The sequence below is a fragment of the Rhinopithecus roxellana genome, chromosome 8 (assembly GCF_007565055.1).
Source record: "Rhinopithecus roxellana isolate Shanxi Qingling chromosome 8, ASM756505v1, whole genome shotgun sequence".
In the NCBI taxonomy this organism is placed as follows: domain Eukaryota; kingdom Metazoa; phylum Chordata; class Mammalia; order Primates; family Cercopithecidae; genus Rhinopithecus; species Rhinopithecus roxellana.
Window position 1 is genome coordinate 49,553,770 of NC_044556.1, and position 8,414 is coordinate 49,562,183.

At 45.9% G+C, this 8,414-nt stretch overlaps 1 non-coding gene across 1 annotated transcript; it reads right to left on the minus strand.

Annotated features, from left to right (window-relative positions):
- Positions 1 to 3,497: 3,497 nt before the first annotated feature.
- On the minus strand, positions 3,498 to 3,661 carry LOC115899293. Its single transcript, XR_004059044.1, has one exon. It is a non-coding gene; the product is annotated as a U1 spliceosomal RNA (small nuclear RNA).
- Between the last annotated feature and the right edge of the window lie 4,753 nt (positions 3,662 to 8,414).

An 8,414-nucleotide genomic window follows, 5' to 3' on the forward strand; every position in this document is an offset into this window, starting at 1 on the left:
CCTGGAATTAAGTACTGTTCACATGTACATATTTTTCTTCCAAATCATTTTAAAGTTACTCTCATTTTTTTAAAAGTATACATGCTTAGCATAGACCATACCACCAATACAGAAAAAGTACAGATATGTAAAATTTCTGATCACCTTGAGTTCAAAATAACTTTTGTCAACATTAGGGCAACACTGATCGAGTCATGTTCTTCTGATATATCTACAAAGAGAAGAATGTGTATTTTAGCTAGACTGCCCCCCCCCGCACCCCCGCAAAAGAAAAAACAGAACAATAAATAAAAATACATATATATATAGATACACACACACATAATATATATGGGAGCTATATATATTATATACACATGTATAAATACATGCTTTTTTTTTTTTTTTTTTTTAGACGGAGTCTCGCTCTGTCGCCCAGGCTGGAGTGCAGTGGCCGGATCTCAGCTCACTGCAAGCTCCGCCTCCTGGGTTTACGCCATTCTCTCGCCTCAGCCTCCTGAGTAGCTGGGACTACAGGCGCCCGCCATCTCGCCCGGCTAATTTTTTGTATTTTTTTAGTAGAGACAGGGTTTCACCGTGTTAGCCAGGATGGTCTCGATCTCCTGACCTCGTGATCCGCCCGTCTTGGCCTCCCAAAGTGCTGGGATTACAGGCTTGAGCCACCGCGGCCGGCTGTATATACATGCTTTTGTAAAATTGAGCTTAGACTCTTTATTTTACAAATACTCCATTTAATAGTGCATGAATTTAACTGAAGACAAAGAGACAGAAACAGAAATGAAGGAATTCCTGAACTCTCAATCACATTTAGAGAGACATTTTTCTAAAGGAATCCTCTAAAGCTAAACGTACATTAAATTAAGTAGAATGCATTATGATTTGCAGTGTTTTTTGTTTTTGTTTGTTTGTTTATTTGTTTGTTTGTTTTTGCTCTGTTGCCCAGGCTGGAGTGCAGTGGCTCGATCTCCGCTCACTGCAACCTCCACCTCCCATCCACCTGCCTCGGCCTCCCAAAGTGCAAGGATTACAGGCATGAGCCACCACGTCCGGCCTGCAGTGGTTTTCTTACTACTTTTTACAATCAAATTGATTAAGACATTGGTTGAATATGGTACAATGCATCCATTTCAAGTTTGATGACATGTCTACTACTCCAGAAGGTCCTCTTGTGCCCTTTGCAGTCAGTGCCCTCGACTCCCTGACCCCAGCATTTAATGATGTAGCTTCTGTCACTATACAGGTTAGTTTCACCTGTTCTAGAAATTCAGCTTGATGGTGCCACACAGGATGCACTCTTTTCATCATTCAGCATGAGGTTTTTGAGATTCATCCATGATATCTCATGTTTCCATGATTTGTCCCATCTTATTGAGGGTAGTACTCCATTGGATGAATATATCACAATAGGTCCATTCATCTCTTGATATGTATAAACCGTTTCCCGTTTGGAGACTATTGTAAACAAAGCTGCTAAGAACAGGCTCTTTTTGTGAATATATGTTTTGTAAATTCCATTTGTCATTCTTTAGTATTAACTTATTTTGTTTTTTTTTTTTTGAGACGGAGTCTCGCTGTGTCGCCCAGGCTGGAGTGCAGTGGCGCGATCTCGGCTCACTGCAAGCTCCGCCTTCCGGGTTCATGCCATTCTCCTGCCTCAGCCTCCCGAGTAGCTGGGACTACAGACGCCCGCCACCACGCCCGGCTTTTTTGTATTTTTAGTAGAGATGGGGTTTCACTCTGTTAGTCAGGATAGTCTCGATCTCCTGACCTTGTGATCTGCCCGCCTAGGCCTCCCAAAGTGCTGGGATTACAGGCGTGAGCCACCGCGCCCGGCCAGTATTAACTTATTTTGTAAAAGGATGTCACCTTCACAAGTGCAAAATTCATTCAAATGTTGCAGAGGCCTGAAGCAGAAGTCTACACAATTTCCTTTGTTATATTTCATAATTAAGGGGGAAAAAACTTTATCTGGGATATTGTTTCCTGTCAGCAAATCCTTAATGTAAGCCACACACGATGCTAGGTGTACTATTAGACTGTCTTCTGTAATCTATGCAACAACTCTAAGAAGTACTTCATATTATTATTTTTCTGTAACCCTTTCCAACTTGAAGCCTAGCAAATTGAAGGACCTCGCCCAAGGTCAAACAGAAGGCAAGTGGCAGCGCCAGGACTGGAAGAAGGTCTTCCCAACGGCTGACCGAAGCCCAGGTCTTTGTCAGAACCTCGGTATTCCTGATTGAGGAGTTTCTGAGCAAAAGCAGCCCACCAATCCAGTGGCTGAGAACTGCTTGGATATTGGCTTCCAGGCGCATCAGAAATACCGATCAGGAATCCCAAGCATACGTTAGTGATGCCGGTCCCGAAACAAGGGACATTTCTTAAACATTCTAAAAACGCGTTTGCTCATCAGTAACGCAATGAAAGTTGCTTTCGGTCTTGGTTCATGTATTTTATATTTGAGCAAGGCAATGTCCGCTGCTGGGGTTAGAAGTAAATGGCTCGTCTTCATCAAACTACATCAGTTCGTAGGACGTACGGCTTCCACTTGCAGTGTCCTGAACACCCGCTGGGCGTCCTGTGCGTTCTAGCCGGTTTTCTTTGGAGCCGGGGGTTTCCGCACCTCACCCAGGACGGGATAGCAGAGGCTTCTCCGGACATGCGGATCTATGCGTGCCGTCCCCAAGGTAGCCACCAGGGGACGCCATAGGCCTTTCTGCCCTGGTCCTCCTTGCCTTTTCCGTTTGGGCCAGGTTGTTTCTATTGACCAGGACATTATAGATCAAAAGTGCTCAGGTGGGGTCAGAAAAACCCTGGGAGAGGCTGGCAAAATGCCCAGAACCGCCATCACTAGGCCTGGGGTTTTCTTCTGTAGTGGAACTCTCGTGCTCATGCAGTGCAGGGAGGATCGCAGCGCGTTTCCGCCAAGACAGGTGAGACTGCGGTTCTGACCTGCGGGCCTCGATGAATGTGCGTTAAGGCACGTGGGCGCCGGGAGCGCTCTTCCCCTACACAAAGTAAGAGTGTTACTGTCTGCAAGCGAACGGGGACACTAAGAGCCCCAAAGGCCTTGCTGCTTTCATCCTCTCAAATAACACTGCCTGCGTAGTTTCTAACTGGCTCTATGAGGTGAGAACACATTCTCTGCTGGCACAGAAATCCTACAAACTCCTGTGAGGAGAACTGCGGTTAGAAGCAGACGCTGAAAGATGACTCGGGGACTAAACAAAAACACGATGATTTTCGCAGAATATGAAACCCCAAGAGACTGGAATCCACGGAACAACTTGTGCAAAAAACAGGTTTACGTACAAAGGAAATAGCTATACAGCATTCGCGATAGTTAGATTGCGATAAACAATTTTGTAACAGCTGACATTTCTTACTTCCTCATTACCAAACATTCAACTGTAAAAATACCACACCAAACACATTACTCAACAAAACACAAAACAGCTCTTAACATACAGTCTGCCTTTTAAGAACAGTACAAAATTCAGGGGAAAGCGCGAACGCAGTCCCCCACTACCACAAATTATGCAGTCGAGTTTCCCACATTTGGGGAAATCGCAGGGGTCAGCACATCCAGAGTGCAATGGATAAGCCTCGCCCTGGGAAAACCACCTTCGTGATCATGGTATCTCCCCGGCCAGGTAAGTATGAGCTGTGGTACCTCCGCCCAGCCACAGCCTCATACGCCTCACCCTTTACACGCACGGTCACTTACCACGCGCATGTCCTCCCCCCGCCCCCCGCACTGCCCCTACCACGCCACCCCGAGTGCTCCTGTCCCTGACACACGGCTGGGACGATTACGTCCAACCGGCGGTCCTGGACTTGCTCCCACAGCACGAGAAATCCTTTGTGGCGAAGCAGCAGCCCCTGCGCTGCCTCATCTACATAGGAATCGCCCTATCCGTGATGTCACCGACAGCGCCTTTCCCGGTCCCCGTCTGCTCTTCTGCCCCACCCTCCGCCACTCAGCCGACCAACCCGCTGCGGGAGCCTGCGGAGGAAGTGACACCTGCCTTTACTTCCTTCCTTTGTTTCCCTTCCCCGCCCCGGTCTCTCCCAAAGAAGTAGGTTCTTAACCTGTGACGCCAAGAACACCTTTGACCGCCAGCTGGAGCCTGTGCTTTCTTCTTCAAATAATGTCTTTTAATGCGCCAACTAGAAAGTTTAGGATTACAGAGAAAACCGGTTCTTTCCACATACGGTTATCCTTGTGATGTAGCTTTCTGCTTGAAGTTAGAAGTCCTTCAATATCAGAGAGAAACCGTATCTATGAAACTAGACAGGCTGCTCAGATGACTGCAAACCAGCCATCCTTACTTGTTTTATCACTAGGAGTGTTATAAAGACGGTTGTCCAGTTTCGTGAATCTTGTAGGTTTTTTTCAAATACAGCAATGTACAAAAATGTGCTGCCCCAGCGGACCACACTGGACACTCAGGCATGGTGCTGGAGTCGTTTTATCATCTCTTCCACTGCCTTCTCTAGACCTTAGCACTTACTTCATGTTAACACTTTATATTCTGCAAAGACAGAAACAAAGTCATCCAAATTTGGCAAAAATATTTGGGAGAAATTTTATTTCAGGTGTTTAACTGATTACTTTTAATATGTAGACTACAACACCAAACTCTGTGGGACATTTGACAAGGTTCCAGGTTTGCCAATCAAAACCACCAACCACTTTTGACCATAATGACCCATTGGTACATCCTGTGCTAAATTTCACCTGTATTTCTCTTGATTGCACTCACGATGCAACTCAGGGTCATAACAAGCAAAACCTGTTTATTGAATCTGTCTGATGCTTCTAAGAGGTCAGAGATTTATTGGTCATTTCTGATGGTTTGACCTGATGAAATCAGATACCTATGTTGCTTCTAAAGCATTCCAAAATCATCACCTACTCCAAATGCATCTCTGCTGCCAGTGTAAATGTTAGGCTGAGGTGGGAGGATTGATTGAGCCCAGGAGTTCATTCAGGTCCAGCCTGGAAAACACAGCGAGACCTCCTCTCTACAAAAAAAAATCAAAGAATTAGCTGGGCGTTGTGGCATGTACCTGTGTTCCCAGCTACTTGGGAGGCTGAGGTGGGAGGATTGCTAGAGCTGAGAGGTTGAGGATGTGGTGGGCTATGATGGAGCCACTGCACTCCAGCCTGGGGGACAGAGTGAGACCCTATCTCAGTCAATCAATCAATAAATCTCAACCATTTAAAACATCAATGACACATCTGTTTGGCCTTTTAAGTGCATTGCTGAATTCTCCAATCTACATTTTTGAGAACAACCTGGGGAATAGCAACATGGAGGTATTTGGCCAAAATGCAGACCTTTCATTGTCTGCTTCAGTCTGTTTTTAAAAATCCTCTAAAGGATTATTCCAATTTGCCCTTTTCAACCATTTAGTGGCCCTGCCTTCTTACACTAGCATGTGAATTAATTGATAAAAAGCAGACTATCTGGGCTCAAAAGTTTAGACAATTAAGTCAAATTTTCTCCCCAACCCTATTGGATCTTGGAGGCTGCTTTAGAATTAGAAAGGGAAATTTTATTTAAATTTCGATCAAGGAAGTCTTTTTTTTTTTTTTTTTTTTTTTTTTTTTTTTTTTTTTTTTGATACAGTGTCTTGCTCTGCCACCCAGGCTGGATTGCAATCTGGGCTCACTGCAACCTCCACTTCCTGAGTTCAAGCAATTCTCCTGCCTCAGCCTCCTGAGTAGCTGGGATTGCAGTCATGTGCCACCATGACCGGCTAATTTTTGTATTTTTAGTATAGACCGGGTTTCACCACGTTGTCCAGGCTGGTCTCAAACTCCTGACCTCATGATCCACCTGCCTAGCCCTCCTAAAGTGCCAGGATTACAGGCATGAGCCACCGCGTCCGGCCTAGGGAAATTTTTTATAATATTCTTAATTCACATTTTGGTGAAGCAGTATACAGAACTGTAGGCTCCCCTCTTCCTGTGGGTTTTACCTTGAAAGGGGCTGTTAGAACAGAAGTTTCAGGGAAGGGGCCAGAGCCCTGGGGACTTTCCTCAGGTGATGGTGATGTAAGAATAGGTAAGGCAGGACTGGAGGACTCAGGTAAGGGAGACTACGCAGGTGCAGGGGCAGGAGGAGAAGGAGCAGTTGGAGGCAAAAGAGACAAAGTCTCCCCAATATTTCTCAATTCAGAAAACGTGTCAGTTTACCTCCTTCAGCTTACTTCCTCACTGGAGGCAACTTTCTCAGTTCTTTTAGAAGTTTCTAGGTATCATTGGAAGTAAGCCTCCCATTTAATTTGGTTCTAAAACCAAATTTTTCCAATTGTGCACACTAATAAATTATTTTAAGCATTTCAAAAGATCCCCATTTCATTGGCCGGGCGCGGTGGCTCAAGCCTGTAATCCCAGCACTTTGGGAGGCCGAGACGGGTGGATCACGAGCTCAGGAGTTTGAGACCATCCTGGCTAACACGGTGAAACCCCGTCTCTACTAAAAAATACAAAAAACTAGCCGGGCGAGGTGGCAGGCGCCTGTAGTCCCAGCTACTCGGGAGGCTGAGGCAGAAGAATGGCGTTAACCTGGGGGGTGGAGCTTGCAGTGAGCTGAGAAACGGCCACTGCGCTGCAGCCTGAGCGACAGAGTCAGACTCCGCCTCAAAAAAAAAAAAAAAAAAAAAAAGATCCCCATTTCCTTCATTCTGCTTATGACTTTTACTGGTTAGGTGGGTCCAGTTTCTTGGACATTTACAAGAGGATGCCTCATAAGTGTTATACATAAACCCAGCTGGTGTTTCTAAAGGCGTTTGTTTCTTCACAGTGTGCTAAATTTTGAAGCTTGATTTCCCATAATTCAGGAACTTTTCAGATGACCAAGGCCTGCAATGTGATTTGGGTCACGGTGCGGTGCTTATGAAGTCACTCCTACAGATAATACCGGAGTTGTGTATCGCTGTCTCAGTGGTTCCCACTGTTTCTAACCACCAGGTGGCCACAGAGTGCATGTGCTCTGCGGTACCCGTCCCACATATACCCTCCCAGAAGAGCAGGAAAGGGGGTTCATAAAGATGTTCTTCTGATGGCGAGTGCCCTATGTGGCCACCTTCACATGGTGAGTAATGACCCCGACACCTCTTTAGCGTCCCTGGTCACTTGGAGCACCTGAATTGGTCAGCGGGAGCAGATCACTTCTTTTCTTCAGGGCAGAACGCACCTCCATGCATTTTCCAGTTGAGAACTAACAGGAACTAGTCACAAATGAAAAGCTAAGTCCGAATGTTCAAAACAACATGCTACATAAAAAGAAACCACCAGTGCCTACCTGCCAATACCTTGACCCAGATCTTCCTGCCGAGGAACAGAGGCAGAAAAGGCAGAAGCTCTCTGGAGAGTTCTTTGCCTGACTATGACCCAAACCTTCTGTCCTGACGCAGAGGTGGAAAAGGCAGTTATTTCCCCTGAAACTCAAAGCTCTTACCCACAGGGTAAAGACATAAAACCTCCGTTCTAGAAAGGGAGAGCTGGAAAGGACGCTCAAGCAAACTCCAGGCCTTCAACCAAAGAGTGGGAAGGTCCAGATTTCAGGAGGATTCACCCTTTACTACTGCCCATCTGTTTCTCTCAGAGTCAGAACTCAAGGGCTTCAGAGCTGGCCAGGCACCCAGTCCGGGAGGAATGTGGTGTGATCTGAGAGACGAAAATACATGCCCCTTTAGAGACTAAGACAGACTCTAAGGTTAAGGAAACAAACGTTAGCTACAGGTCAAGGGTTCAGGGCTCAGCTACCATGACAACTTCCTGAATTCCTATGGCTACAGGAAAAACCACACTCTTGCTAAACTCCTTAACAATAGGAGCTAGCAGGCAAATTGTCAAAATATTCCCGGCCCTTCTCAACTGGATTTACAACCCAGATCACTAGACCTCCGATGGGACAGAGGAGTGGCCTTCCATTCTCTCCTGATAAGCAACTGCAGGTATCAAGCCAGTTTCAGCCATGTTACAGGGACTGCACACAGACCGACTTCGTGTCCAATAGTTCACCTTTTGACATAAAGAGCCAATTTCCACCTCATTTTAATGCTAAAATCCCTTCCCAATGTGAAGATGAGGTGCATGTTACATATATGTTTACCCATTGCACATGAGCTCAATACGCCTCAGAAATGGACTTTCTCCAAACCTGCTGAATATGTATAACTCCATTGTGTGATACACACCCTGTGAGGCACAAAAACCAACCTGCCCTCTCTCTCTCTCTGAAGAGAAACCACCTCTTCAAAGACACGCACTGGAGATTGTCTCTTCCTGGACTGCAAACTGATCTCACCAATAAAATTCTTACTACTATTTAGCCACCCTGGAGGCCTTTGAGAGGACAGTCAGTTGGTCAGAGATGAGTTGCTCTGAATCCTGCTCT